Source organism: Salmo salar, chromosome 20 (assembly GCF_965601325.2).
Source record: "Salmo salar chromosome 20, fSalSal1, whole genome shotgun sequence".
In the NCBI taxonomy this organism is placed as follows: domain Eukaryota; kingdom Metazoa; phylum Chordata; class Actinopteri; order Salmoniformes; family Salmonidae; genus Salmo; species Salmo salar.
The window spans coordinates 11835631-11851575 of record NC_138310.1 but is presented as its reverse complement, the minus strand read 5'-3'; positions in this window follow the sequence as shown (position 1 = coordinate 11851575).

The following is a 15945-nucleotide window of genomic DNA, read 5'->3' as shown; positions in this document are numbered from 1 at the left end:
TATCATGAGAATGTAATATCCTTATGTCCACACACCTGTGCTAAATCCTATTGCTTGTCACAAAACAACTATTTTACACAGATAATTGTTATTGAATCAAACTATGTAGGATATACCCCATTTAAAGGCACTTAAATCTTGTCTTGCCCATTCACGCCTCTTCACTTACAGAAAGGTCCTGACCATCTACCAGCATTTGACTTGTGGAAATAGACCTACATAACAACAAAAGGCATCAAATGCAGTGTCACCACTGGAATTTCATGTTCCTATCTTAAATGATTGATGTCATTTTAGATGTTTATTTTACCTTGTTTCCTGAACATGGCTCAACTCTCAATTCCTCACAAAACAATGCATAATATATGTATTTTATGCCAAGGACTTATTGAACCTTTTGAAATTAAGCTTAGTATATTAGATTAAAATAAGGCTGTATTACTATGATGTTACCAGCCGTCACTGTCAGACCTGGGTTGAAATACTACTTGAATTCCAAAAACCTTATATGTTCTTGAGTAAACTTACCTTGCTTAATCAATCAATAAAATACCCCCAAAAATTGCAAACCCTGGCCATCTGGAACTCCAGGCAGGATAGAACAAACGCTCAAAGTATTTGAAAGATTTCAAATAGTAATTAAACCCAGGTCTGGTTGCAATACATATCTTTATCTGACAATGGACCTTACACACACTAGCTAAAATACAATGTTGAGTTGATGCTTACTGTACTCACCAAAAGCAGTGTTTTGTGAGTGCTACAGGAACGCAGGACACAGTTTGAACTGAAATGCAAATATACTCAGTATGGTTGGCATGATTATGTTAATACTCATTTACTCATTCCATATAACTTCCAGGCTTTACTGCAAAACACCCGTGAGCTATGACTAGTCTCTATAGTATCAGTCTTCATACGAGTAAAATAAATCAAGATGCCTCAGCTTTTTTGGTTGGTTTCCATCTGTAGACAAGATGACAACTACAACAATTTATTTTGAACTGTAAATTACATACGAAAGCGGATCGCGTCTTCAATTTGCCATGTTTTAGCTGCTTATCAAGTGTATCTCATGAGTGAATGTGAGTGTGTGTTGGAGATACTACAGTAGTCTATTTATCCACCCACCTGGGCCCATGTACCACCCACCTCAGAGCCTGAGTCACCCTGCCTCGCAGCTTCTCTCTCAGATGACACTGAGCAGGAGATCCAGCCCAGCACAGCACAACTCAGCACAGCGCTAGTGTGTGGGTGAAACAGCCTTATGGCTCTTCTCATTCAACCAACGATAAGGGTATGACAGAGATAAAGAAAGAGAGAGTGGGGGCAGAGAGAGAGAGAGAGATTAGGAGGAGTAAAAGGGGAAAGAGGCAACAAATTAAAGACATCAGAGGTGAAAGAAATACAGAGTACAACAGTAGACAGGATGGATAGAGAGGAAAGAACAACAAGAAAGGGGAACAAATGACAGACATTTTTTACTCCCCCACCTGACATGGATGGAATCACAGCAAATAGCAACCCTTCCCCACCACAACTCAAGCTTGAGCTCATATGCTCAATAACTTCCTTTGGCGGGAATGCTTGCATGAACTGCCAGGTTCTGATCTGCCAAATGATATTAGGAGGCAAGCAGGCCGGCTACAGAGACAGGGCCAGACTGTGAGATGGCAGTAACTGGCAGAGTCTGACTCTGATTCAACACAACGACAGGGGCACAGCCAGTTAAAACACCAGGAATGCCCGTGTCAAGGCTTAATGATGAACATTAACGGTACTGAGATTTTCTGGCTCAAAGCTGTCACAAAGTTAGATCCTTTTTCTCTTCCTAACGCAAGGCGTTTTCTCAGAGGTTACTGTTGGAGTGGAACTGGCATAGTCTCATGATTTGTGAAGACTTAACAATATTTAATGGTAATCTACAAGCTTCTTTGATCTTTGTGGTTTAGAGTGCAGTGAGGTATGGTCACACTTTGGCTTCAATTGTCATGCTTGAGTAAATGTAAAGATACATTAATAGTAAATTACTCCCCAAAAAGTTAAAATCATGCAAAAAAATACTACTTGATCTAAAATCTGGTTTTAAATGTACTTAAGTACAGTTGTGAAAAAAAGTGCTCAGTTGTCATACTTGAGTAAAAGTAAAATGTAAATGCTATACATCAAATTCCATTTATTAAGCAAACCAGACGGCACAATTTTATTTTTATTTACAAACAGCCAGCGGCACACTCCAACACTCAAACATAATTTAGAAATGCAGTATTTGTGTTTAGTGAGTCTGCCAGATAAGAGGCAGTAGGGAGGACAAAGTGTTATATTGATACAGTAGATGCGTGAATTTGAACATATTGCTGTCCTGCCTGAGCATTCTAAATGTAGCCAGACTTGGGTGTCAGAGAAATTTTATGGGAGTAAAAAGTATATATTTTCTTTAGGAATGTAGTGGAGTAAAAGTAAAAAATATTAATGGTAAAATACAGATACCCCAAAAAATGACTTAAGTGGTACTTTTTACAGACAGTGGAGATAGTATTTATACTTATTTCCTTCACACCACTGCTTCATGTCAGGTTCTCTTCCATTGGTGGAAATGAAAGAACCTACTGAGGCTGACTAAATTCCCTCCCAATGAGAGAAGCTATAGTTTCCTACACTATACCCTTACTAACCACACTAGTACTACACCTAAGCAGGGGTTCAGGATACTTTAGGGTGACTATCATGCTCCGCTCACTCCCTCTTCTGTCCAAGCATGCCTCCCTCTAATTGGGGTCCATTAGTTTCCACCTCCCTTTGCCACTTCAGCCTAGATCCTCTTGCCACCAAACAGTCCTCTGCCTTCCTCTCCACCCTCTCCCATTCATATGATTGATCCTATCTGGCTAGAAGTCAGGCTTTGGAAGTCAGCTAAAGCACCATCTTAGACCAAGACTGCCGTTCTCCCCCCCACTTGTATTGTCCCTGTTCTTTTCCAATTGCCCGACTCAAAGAGATGACAAATCTTTGCAGCTTACTGTACCTCTCAATAGTGCTTCTCTGATCCCATCAGAAAAGCTTTGTTTATAATGCTGATGTGAATGTTTCTGTCTTGAGAGAGCGGCGCTTCCTGAGCTGCTGAGGAGAAACCATGCTGTTTCTCTGTGATCGGGGAGTGTTGTGTGTTAATGTGATTAGTGAGACATTAACACATTCTTGCTCAGCCAGGCAGTCACAATAGTTAGCATGCTGTTGGACAGCTCTATCAATTTCTCATAGGCTTTTGTCCCTGGGCTCCAGTCAGAGCTGCATGGTGGCAGCTCATCTTTTTACATTTTACACATTTTTTTAAATAATAACTCTAAGGGCCCTTTTCACATATTTTGGTCGAGCAAATCTAAGACAAGGTGCTTTATGGACATTTTGAACATATCACCTACCAACATCCACTATAACATTAAAGTAAGAGTGTGAGTCTGAAGTGAATAGTGGTCTACATGTACAGTCTTCAGTGGAAAGTGTATGTGTGCAAGAGCGAGGGTGTTTGTGACAGAGAGAGAGTGTGTGTGTGTGTTTTGGTTTTATGGGGACCAGAAGTCCTCATAAGGATAGTATAACAAGGAACATTTGGACAAGTGGGGACATTTTTCCAGTCCCCACAAGGACAACGGCTTTTTTAAGCTTAGGGGTTAGGTTTGGGGTTACAATTAGGGTTAGGGGCTAGGGTTTGGATGGAGAGAAAAAGAAAGGGTGGGAGAGAGGTGTCCTAATATGCAGACTCAGAGGGTCAGTGTGGACACTGCATTGTTTGTTTTATCAGTGCCCCACTGGCGCTGCAGGACGGGCTTTGAGTGACGGCGAGTGGCCACAGCTTTCAATGGAGGGGCCTGGTGATGAATGTTCAGAGGCAATCTAGGACACTGCAGCGGAAACAACATCAATTCAGCAGCCCTATCAGAGCAACTGGGAGGTGGTGTTCTGTGTGCTTGAGAGAGTGTGAATGTGTGTGCGTGTGAGTATAGTACTTACAGTATATTGTAGGCCATGTGGTTTATGATCGTGTGATTCGGTGTGTATTTTTTGTTTTTGCATTTGTGTGTGTGGGGGGGGAGGGGTGCACGTGTGTGTGTGTTTGTGTACTGGGGAGGGTTAAAGTATTACAGATGTCTCTTGGCTGTGGGAAGTGGCTCAGCAATCCTTCCCATTGGTCATTCCCATGAACCCTTGACTCTCTGAGGGGCACTCTAGGAGGTGACACTAGAGACTCCACATATCAGCGCTGCCTTGGCCAAACTGGCAGTCAGTTATCAACAGGTTCCATTGGATGAGAGCCCTGCCTGGCCTGCACTGTGGAGAAGGAGATTAGTGTGTGTGTCTCTGTGTGTGTGTGTGTGTCTGTGTGTGTGTTTGAAAGTGTGTGCATGCATGCATCTGTGTGTGTGTGTGTGTGTGTGTGTGTGTGTGTGTGTGTGTGTGTGTGTGTGTGTGTTTGTGTGTGTGAAGGGGGAGCTAAGCCCCAGAGACTAGCCAGAGAAATGACACACAGGGATAAGGACAACGAATCCCATGCACTTCATGGTTTTTACTTACTCCCTTCAGCATTAGCGAAGTGCTAGGAAGGAAACCACAAGAATAATCATGTTGTGTCTGCCTTAACTGTGTTAAAATGTTTTTACTAGCTTCAAGAGGAAGCTAAACTTCTCTTTCCCTAAATATCATAAAGACATAAAGGATGACTTTCACAGAATTTTTCGCCTTCTCATCTTGAGTGTGACTGGGGGGTGTTGTCTAGCTCCAGTTAGCTGCATGTCTCAGTAAAATAATATAGTCTTTGAAATGTTTCAATGATTTATTTGATTAAATTAAAACGGGAACTGACTTGTTTGCTGTGACAATGTTTGTTGAGTTAGGACAGCCAGACTGTCTGAGTTGGTGTCCTGCCGAATGTGTATAAAGGTATGGAAGCATACACAAACACTCTGCTTTTCTGTAGCCAATGCCGTCAGGGATCTTTCAGTATGGACTTATGCAAACACCAGCAGCATTGACATTTCTTCACCTCAACTGGTATCACATTTTTGTGATGATTATGTTTAGTTGATTATAGGATATAAATGACCACAAATGGTATACTTCGTAGTCTTTGCTTCAGTTGTTATTGTTAATGCTACCACTTTTTTATTTTACAATTGAAACACCACGATATTGTTCAGATGATACTTTCAAAAAAGGACATTCTCATCCCTTCAGTGTTCGGATTGGCCAGCTCCACTCTCCCACCACCCTAAAAGCACTACAGGCCGAATTATTAGAGGATGGTAAGCCAAACAAGTAACACAGACCTCTTAAAAAAAGGATTTCAAGGAATCACATTCTTCAATGCAGTAAGCAAATTATTCCAGTCTCACACTTTATAAAAATGTTCCTTGATAAAGTAAATTCTGTGAAGGTGTCGTCCATCCCTACTAAGAGTTGTGGGGATAGGGAATGAATGGTTGTCTCTCATTTGGCATGTTGTTCCAAGGTTCACAACTAAGCAGCCACATCAAAGCACTTGACGGGGGAACAAAAAAACATGAAGTTCTCTCCACTGTCCAAGGGACACAGCTGGTTTAAGCAACAAGCCACATTCTCACATTCTTAACAAGGCTCCAATTAAAAGTCATTAAGATATAAAAGACAAAGGAAGCTCACAAGGACCTTCCCTCATCTGCTAAATTCCCCTGATCTGAAACAAAAGACTGATTGCTGTGATGCAGTAATATAATACCCAATTATGGATTTGGTCAACATTCCCGCGAATAACTAATATTGTCCCATGTGTTCCAAATAATGAAGTCCATCACACTTTCTCCATTTCAAAAGTCACGCACTCCAAATTACAGGGCTCATTTAGCTAAATTAAAGTGTAATTTAGTTTTTTTTTTGTAGAAAAAGGCCTTGATGAATTTCATTAACAATTTCAAAGGGACTGAGCAAGGCTCAATATAATTACCTCCGAGAGACAGATCCATACGCCCTGCAGTTCCAGTTACATCAACCACTGCTTGAGGCCACATGGCTGCTCATTTCAATATGCTTCAATGTGATTGTAGTTCAAAGAAAATGTCTTATTTGTGTTGTGAACCTCTCTATTCCAGTAGCAAGTGGAATACATACGGACAAAGTCCATCACCATCTATTCAGTAACAGGCAGTGGCACATTGTTTTACACTGAGGGTTGAGGCAGCACCTGACATTGTACGTTACAGTTGACTTGAGTTGACACAGAGATTCTAAACGTGTAGCGGTGGATCGTTTTGGTTTTGAACCACAGGAATGAAACAACCAAGCCACATGACGCCTGATCAGAACATCAACTGGCAGGTATTATGTTGATCTTTGTTTTCCAGAATATTATTAAACATCTTTGTGGATGAATATAAGATACTTGACGGTGGGCTCTCTAATCTCCCAATGAAAGACACGTTCTCGGCACGTGTTTGTGGACATGGCCAAGATAAGTCCATTTCAGAAGCTAGTAAGGAAAAAGAGATGAGGGCATATCCTTGTGAAAACCTTTGCACATGTAAATTGGTGGGTCTGGAATAGATGTCTATTAAAGACTAAGGAGAGACCATGGACCTCGGTGTCACTGCCAGTCCCACAAGGCCGCCAGTGAAATATTATGACTCTGGAGGAAATTAATTGTGGCTACAGAGGGTTCTTCTTGCTGCACAAGACAACACACAGTGTCAAGGAATAAAGGTTGCCCCTAGGCACTGGCTGAAGCCAAGTAAACACTGGGCATGGTTCTCAAAGGGCATATATTCTAACGTGTCTTTGAGGCCTCACCTAGGTTTTTTTGCTTCCCATTCAAAGCGAGAAAAATACTTTTTGATAGTTCCAAAGTCGCAGGCCGAACGACTAGAATGAAAGCTGACAAGAAAACTGTTCATAAAAATGAATGAAGCCCAAAGAAGCTTGGAGACCTCACAACCATAGATATCATTTCTAGCTTATGAAATTGAAAAAAATAAAAGTTTTACTCAAATCTTTTGGAAACTTTTCAGACAACTAAAATGTAAGAGAAAATCACATCTCCCAAATATCGTTACAATTACAGTATCTCCCAAATACTGTTTTGTCGATTACAACAGCATACTGTACATTTGCAAAGTTGTACCTAACCAGACACTTTTCAGACACTGTGCCACCTATTTATCCAATGCTTTTAACCATGGCTGGACAACCCTGTCTAAAAGCAGCCTCTATCCTAACCATGCTGTTGATAAGAGGATAACAGGGCTCTTTGAGATGAAGAGCAAAGTCCCCAGGTGGCCGAGTGGTCTGAGGACCTCTGAAGAGAACCTACTTTACACTGACCACCTAATGTACCGCTATATAACATTATCTGTCATTAATGAACATAGTGCTTGATAGTAAAAAAGGCCATGTTGGCTAGCACCTTCAGTTTTTGGTTTTTCTCACCCACACAGCTTTGAGGCCACCAAGAGAATGAAAGTAAAGATGCCACTTTATCACCTTTGACTCAAACTAGTGCTCATTCAATATGGTCCTCACCAAATCATTCAACTCAAATGCAGAATTTTTTTTGTTTATGTCTATTCATTATTTGGTATTCATGTATGTTTCTGCTGTCATGTTGTTGCTACATATACACAATAATTAAGGACATGACTATATATACACACAGTGCCTTCAGAAAGTATTCTCACCACATGAATTTTTCTGTATTTTGTTGTGTTACTGCCTGAATTTAAAATGGATTAAATTGAGATTTGTCACTGGCCTACAATCAATACCCTATAATTTCAAAGTTTAATTGTTTTTTGAAATTTGTATAAATTAATAAAAAATGTCAAAGTTGTCAACCCCTTTGTTATGGAAAGCCTAAATATGTTCACGAGTAGAAATTGCTTAACAAGTCACATTAAGTTGATTGGTCTCACACGGTGTGCAATAATGTTTAACATGATTGTTGAATGACTACCTCATCTCTGTACCCCACACATACAAACAATTGTAAGGTCCCTCAGTCAACCAGTGAATTTCAAACACAGATTCAACCACAAATACCAGGGAGGTTTTCCAATACCTCACAAAGAAGGGCACCTATTGGTAGATGGGTCAAAATAAAAAACAGACATTGAATATCCCTTTGAGCATGGTGAAGTTATTAATTACACTTTGGATGATGTATCAATTCACCCAGTCACTACTAACATACAGGTGTCCTTCATAACTCAGTTGCTGGGGAGGAGGGAAACCGCTCAGGGATTTCACCATGAGGCCAATCATGACTTTAAAACAGTTACAGAGTTTAATGACTGTGATAGGAGAAAACTGAGGTTGGATCAACAACATTGTATGTAGTTACTCCACAATTCTAAACAAATTGACAAAGTGAAAAGGAGGAAGACTGTACAGAATACAAATATTCCGAAACATGCTGCTGTTTGCCACAAGGTAATAAAGTAAAACTGCAAAAAATTTGGAAAAGCAATACATTTGTCTTGAACACAAACTGTTATGTTTGGGAAACACATAACTGAGTACAACTCTTCACATTTCCAGGCATAGTGGTGGATGCATCATGTTATGGGTATGCTTGTAATCGTTAAGGACTGGCGAGTTTTTCAGGATAAAAGAAATAAATGGAATGGAGCTAAGCACAGGCAAAATCCTAGATGAAACCCTGGTACAATGTGCTTTCCAACAGACACTGGGAGGTGAATTAACCTTTTAAGCAGGACAATAACCGAAAACACAAGGACAGATCTTGCTTTCTAAGAAGACAGTGAACGTTCCTCGGTTGCAGAGTTACTGTTTAACTTACATCTATTTGAAAATCTATGGCATGACCTGAAAATGGTTGCCTAGCAATGATCAACAACCAATTTGATAGAGCTTGAAGAACTTTGAAAATAATAATGGTTGCACAATCCAGGTGTGGAAAGCTCTTAGAGACTTACCCAGAAGGATTCACAGCTGTAGTCACTGTCAAATGTGATTGGATGGGAATACTTATGTAAATAAGATATTTCTGCATTTCATTTTCAATACATTTGCAAAAATTTGTGAAAACATGTTCTCTCTTCATCAATATGGGCTATTGTGTGTTGAAAAAAAATATATATATTTAATCAATATAAAATTCAGGCTGTAACAAAATGTGGAGGGTTGTTACGAATACTCTTTGGCCCAGCAGTCTAGCGGGGATGGCAACGAGACCCGTAACATAAATCATGAAAATTATAATAGTGAAAAAGTAACAGTGAGAACAAATAACCACAGACAACTACAATCTACCGTCAAACTCTAATGGTTTATTTATAAACACACGGTAATGGGGTGTGAGAAAAGGGGCTGAGCTGGACCCAAGCAAAGAAACAATCATCCAAACATCCCTAAGCTAGTCTAGCCTACTTCAATAACAGCTAGCTAACCAACCAAAAATACAGTGGGTGGTCCGCCCAGTTCTAACTAGTGTACTTAGACAAGGTTTACCTTGTTTACCTCGCCCATGGGCGACTTGTCTTGGTGCCCCCTTTTCCCACTAACAAACATATAGTCATGCACCACAACAAAACAATACTCACAGGTACCGGACAAATGTGACATGTATGAGCAATAGAAAAGAGAGATCCATACAGAAAGAGAGAACTGGGAACACAGAGAGAGACAGAAAGAGAGAGCTGGGAACAGAGAGAGAGAGACAGAGAGACAGAGAGAGAGAGAGAGAGAGACTGAACACACAGAGATTGATCAACAGAGAGTGAGATTGAACTCTGAAGAAAACTACTGACTGGGTTTTTAAACCATGTGATTGGTTGAGGGAAAAGGGGCAGGTGTCTTCTGATTGTGGCTGATTGGTAACTGATTGGGGAGTGATGATTGTCACCTGTGAGGAGGAGAAGGAGAGAAAATAAATACACATACAGGATACACACTCAGGATACCTGGATCGGTAACAAGCGTAGTCCAGTCAAGGTATGAATACTTTCTGAAGGCATATATACAGTGAGGGAAAAAAGTATTTGATCCCCTGCTGATTTTGTACGTTTGCCCACTGACAAAGAAATGATCAGTCTTTAATTTTAATGGTAGGTTTATTTGAACAGTGAGAGAATGTTATAAATTGATTTGCATTTTAATGAAGGAAATAAGTATTTGACCCCATCTCAATCAGAAAGATTTCTGGCTCCCAGGTGTCTTTTATACAGGTACCGAGCTGAGATTAGGAGCACACTCTTAACCTCTTGACGGTCGCCTAGGATAGGGGGCGCCACAGCGCATTTGAAAAAAAAATTGTGCCCATTTTAACCTGTTATGGCTAGGGGGCAGTATTTTCACGGCCGGATAAAAAACGTACCCGATTTAATCTGATTATTACTCCTGCCCAGAAACTAGAATATGCATATAATTATTAGCTTTGGATAGAAAACACTCCAAAGTTTCTAAAACTGTTTGAATGGTGTCTGTGAGTATAAGAGAACTCATTTGGCAGGCCAAAACCTGAGAAAATTCTGTACAGGAAGTACCCTGTCTGACCATTTCTTGGCCTTCTTGATTATCTCTATCCAATACAGGGGATCTCTGCTGTTACGTGACACTTCCTACGGCTCCCATGGGCTGTCAGAAGGCGGCAAAAAGCTGAATCGTGGCTTTGCAGGCCCTGGTTGAAAAACAGTAGCGCGTTTGGATAGTGGCCGGTCACAGTACTATGAGACTCAGGCTCGTGCACGAGTCGACTCCATGTTTTTATTCTTTCGTCTTTGAACGAAAACCACCACTCCCGGTCGGAATATTATCGCTTTTTTACGAGAAAAATGGCATAAAAATGGATTTTAAACAGCGGTTGACATGCTTCGAAGTACGGTAATGGAATATTTAGACATTTTTTGTCACGAAATGCGTCGTGCGCATGACCCTTATTTACACTTCAGATAGTGTCTTGAACGCACGAACAAAACGCCGCTATTTGGATATAACTATGGATTATTTTGAACCAAACCAACATTTGTTATTGAAGTAGCAGTCCTGGGAGTGCATTCTGACGAAGAACACCAAAGGTAATCAAACTTTTCTAATAGTAAATCGGAGTTTGGTCAGGGCTAAACTTGGTGGGTGTCAAAATAGCTAGCCGTGATGGCTGGGCTATCTACTCAGAATATTGCAAAATGTGCTTTCACCGAAAAGCTATTTTAAAATCGGACACCTCGATTGCACAAAGGAGTTCCGCATACGGGACGGAGGCCGCACAGGGGTTAAAGGGAGTGCTCCTAATCTCAGTTTGTTACCTATATAAAAGACACCTGTCCACAGAAGCAATCAATCAATCAGATTCCAAACTCTCCACCATGGCCAAGACCAAAGAGCTCTCCAAGGATGTCAGGGACAAGATTGTAGACCTACACAAGGCTGGAATGGGCTACAAGACCATCGCCAAGAAGCTTGGTGAGAAGGTGACAACAGTTGGTGCGATTATTCGCAAATGGAAGAAACACAAAATAACTGTCAATCTCCCTCAGCCTGGGGCTCCATGCAAGATCTCACCTCGTGGAGTTGCAATGATCCTGAGAACGGTGAGGAATCAGCCCAGAACTACACGGGAGGATCTTGTCAATGATCTCAAGGCAGCTGGGACCATAGTCACCAAGAAAACAATTGGTAACACACTACGCCGTGAAGGACTGAAATCCTGCTCAAGGCAGCACATATACATGCCCGTCTGAAGTTTGCCAATGAACATCTGAATGATTCAGAGGACAACTGGGTGAAAGTGTTGTGGTCAGATGAGACCAAAATGGAGCTCTTTGGCATCAACTCAACTCGCCATGTTTGGAGGAGGAGGAATGCTGCCTATGACCCCAAGAACACCATCCCCACCATCAAACATTGAGGTGGAAACATTATACTTTGGGGTGTTTTTCTGCTAAAGGGTCAGGACAACTTCACCGCATCAAAGGGACGATGGATGGGGCCATGTACCGTCAAATCTTGGGTGAGAACCTCCTTCCGTCAGCCAGGGCATTGAAAATGGGTCGTGGATGGGTATTCCAGCATGACAATGACCCAAAACACACGGCCAAGGCAACAAAGGAGTGGCTTAAGAAGAAGCACAATAAGGCCCTGGAGTGTCCTAGCCAGTCTCCAGACCTTAATCCCATAGAAAATCTGTGGAGGGAGTTGAAGGTTCGAGTTGCCAAACGTCAGCCTCGAAACCTTAATGACTTGGAGAAGATCTGCAAAGAGGAGTGGGACAAAATCCCTCCTGAGATGTGTGCAAACCTGGTGGCCAACTACAAGAAACGTCTGACCTCTGTGATTGCCAACAAGGGTTTTGCCACCAAGTACTAAGTCATGTTTTGTAGAGGGGTCAAATACTTATTACCCTCATTAAAATGCAAATCATTTTATAACATTTTTGGCATGCGTTTTTCAGGATTTTTTTGTTGTTATTCTGTCTCTCACTGTTCAAATAAACCTGATCATTTCTTTGTCAGTGGGCAAACGTACAAAATCAGCAGGGGATCAAATACTTTTTTCCCTCACTGTATGTGTGTATGTGTTTGCACAAACGTAAGTAGACACCACATCAAATTACTGGATTCGGCTATTTCAGCCACACTCGTTGCGAGAAGTGTATACATTTGAGCACACCGCCATTCAATCTTATAGACAAACATTAGAATGGCCTTACTTAAGAGCTCAGTGACTTTCAACGTGGCACCATCATAGGATGCCACTTTTCCAACAAGTCAGTTTGTCAAATTTCTGCCCTGTTAGAGCTGCCACGGTAATCTGCAAGTGCTTTTATTGTGAATTGGAAATGTGTAGGAGCAACAACGTCTCAGCCGCAAAGTGGTAGGCCATACAAGCTCACAGAACGGAACCGGCGAGTGCTGACACGCGTAGTGCATAAAAATCATCTGTCCTCGATGGCAACACTCACTCCCGAGTTCCAAACTGCTTCTGGAAGCAATGTCAGGACAATAACTGTTAGTCTGGAGCTTCATGAAATGGGTTTCCATGGCTGAGTAGCCTAAGATTACTGTGTGCAATGCCAAGCGTCGGCTGGAGTGGTGTAAAGCTTGCCGCCATTGGACTCTGGAGCAGTGGAAACGCGTTCTCTGGAGTGATGTATCACGCTTTACCATCTGACAGTCCGACGGATGAATCTGGGTTTGGCGGATGCCAATTGTAAAGTTTAGTGAAGGAGGAATAATGGTCTGGGGCTGTTTCTCATGGTTCGGGCTAGGAGCCTTGGTTCCAGTGAAGGGAAATCTTAATGCTACCGCATACAATGACATTCTAGACAATTCTGTGCTTCCAACTTTGTGGCAACAGTTTGTGTAAGGCCTTTTCCTGTTTTAGCATGACAATGCCCCCTTGCACAAAGCGAGGTCCATACAGAAATGATTTGTATAGATCCCATCAAACACCTTTGGGATGAATTCGAAAGCTGACTGCGAGCCAGGCCTAATTGCCCAACATCAGTGCCTGACCTCACTAATACTCTTGTGGCTGAATGCAAGCAAGTCCCCGCAGCAATGTTCCAACATCTAGTGGAAAGCCTTCCCAGAAGAGTGGAGCTTGTTATAGCAGCAAATGGTGGACCAACTCCATTTTAGTGCCCATTATTTTGTAATGAGATGTTCAACGTGCAGGTGTCCATATACTTTTGGTCATGTAATGTGTATATGTGTTGAACAACAATATAAATGCAACATGCAACAATTACAATTATTTTACTGCGTTACAGTTCATATAAGGAAATCAGTCAATTTTTATAAATAAATTAGGCCCTAATCTATGGATTTCACATGACTGGAAAGGGGGGCAGCCATGGGTGGGCCTGGGAGGGCATAGGCACACCCACTACGCAGCAAGGCCAACCCACTGCGGAGCCAGGCCCAACCAATCAGAATGAGGTTTTCCCCTCAAAAAGGCTTTATTACAGACATAATTACTCCTCATAATGTGCAATACAAGACTGTACAAAGTAAATTATGCAAATACTGTATGCTATAAATGTATATATATATACATATATATATACACAGTAATAGTCAAAGGTTTGGAGAAACCTATTAATTCCATGTTTTTTTCTTTATTTTTTACTATGTTATATATTGTAAAAAAAATATTGAAGACATCAAAACTTAATAACATATATGGAATCATGTAGTAACCAAAAAAGTGTTAAACAAATCAAAATATATTTTATTTTTGAGATTCTTCAAAATAGACACCCTTTGCCTTGATTACAGCTTTGCACACACTTGGCATTCTCTCAACCAGCTTCATGAGGTTGTCACCTGGAATGCATTTCAATTAACAGGTGTGCCTTGTTAAAAGTTAATATGTGGAATTCTTAATGTGTTTGAGCCAGTCAGTTGTGTTGTGACAAGGTAGGGCTGAAGATAGCCCTATTTGGTAAAAGACCAAGTCAATTTGACCAATCGACTTGATTCAGTCTTATGTAGCAAAATTTGAAATTGTGTTTTTTAAATTGGATATTCATATCCAATGTAAAAATTGTAAAAATTGTGTTTTATATAAAATGGTATATCATACACTACATTTGAGGAACAATGGGAAAGTCATTCTGCTTTGAATGTTGATAAACTTGTATATTGGTACCTACTGGAGAGCTCTTCTTTGTTTACACCCATTCAGCATACGTTCACACCTGCTTAAGCTTTAGCTCCATCAATCTCTTTGAGGATTGATCTGAGCGTTCTGTCCCAACAACAGCAATCCAGCACCCAAGCTAACTGGTTAACAGTTGTCGCAGTGAACTTATATTAAAATTGACACTTACATGGTGGAGTCTTTTGTTAAGACATGTAGCTAGCTAGCTAGCTAAACAATGAAGCATAATCACAACTCATGATGTTACTACCCTGCATGAATCTGCAGGTAACTAACCAACTAGGTTCAAAGGTGAGTCATAATTTGACAAAGACTCTGTGTCTTTGTGAAACAGAGTAGGTGAATGGATTATCTCTGCATGTGTGGTTCCCACCATGAAGAATGGAGGAGGAGTGATGGTGTGTGGATGCTTTGCTGGTGACACTGTCTGTGATTTATTTAGAATTCAAGGCACACTTAACCAGCATGGCTACCACAGAGTTGGACCGTAGAGTGTAGGAAAAGCAGGCAAAAAGTGCTCAGCATATGTGGGAACTCCTTCAAGACTGTTGGAAAAGCATTCCTCATGAAGCTGGTTGAGAGAATGCCATGTCTTCACTATTATTCTATGATGTAGAAAATATTAAAATGTTTAGTTAACTCTATAAAGATAATATGCAAGAGACTATAGTTGAGTTACAGTAATAGGCAATCAAGAAATATCAGATTGGGAATTCTAAATACATGTGTATTTAATTACTTTGAGAGAGAGAGAGAGAGAGAGAGAGAGAGAGAGAGAGAGAGAAAATATATCTTACCAATGCAGGTCAGGAACCAAAAATAGAATGAGACAATGAATCTTAGAAAGACAAGAGGGGGTTGATGAGATAATGCAGAGAGAGCTGACTTCCTAAGACAACACAATGAACATCCTTTCATAGAGTGTAAAGCGTCACTTCTGGGGCTGCCCTACAGTGCAAATATCAAGAATCTGGGAAGATTCCTCTCAGTTTGTTCTCCAATCTCATGAAACATTTTAAAAAAAGGCTCAGTGCCGTTATCCTCCCAAGGTGAGGTATTTAAAGGTATAAAAAATAGGGAGGCCAATCATTTCTTTCCCTATCTTTTTGAGAAAAACTAATATTACTTGTTAAAGAGATTCTCCAGTACTTTTGTATACTTTCAGAACTACTGGCATAAAAGTATCACTCACAAGCGAAAAGTGGTCCCCCCCAAAATGCGTACAACTTCACATATGTGCATATGTGCAGATACAGTACATGTATGTGCACCACGTCATTGCTCTCCCTCTCTCGCTCTGCT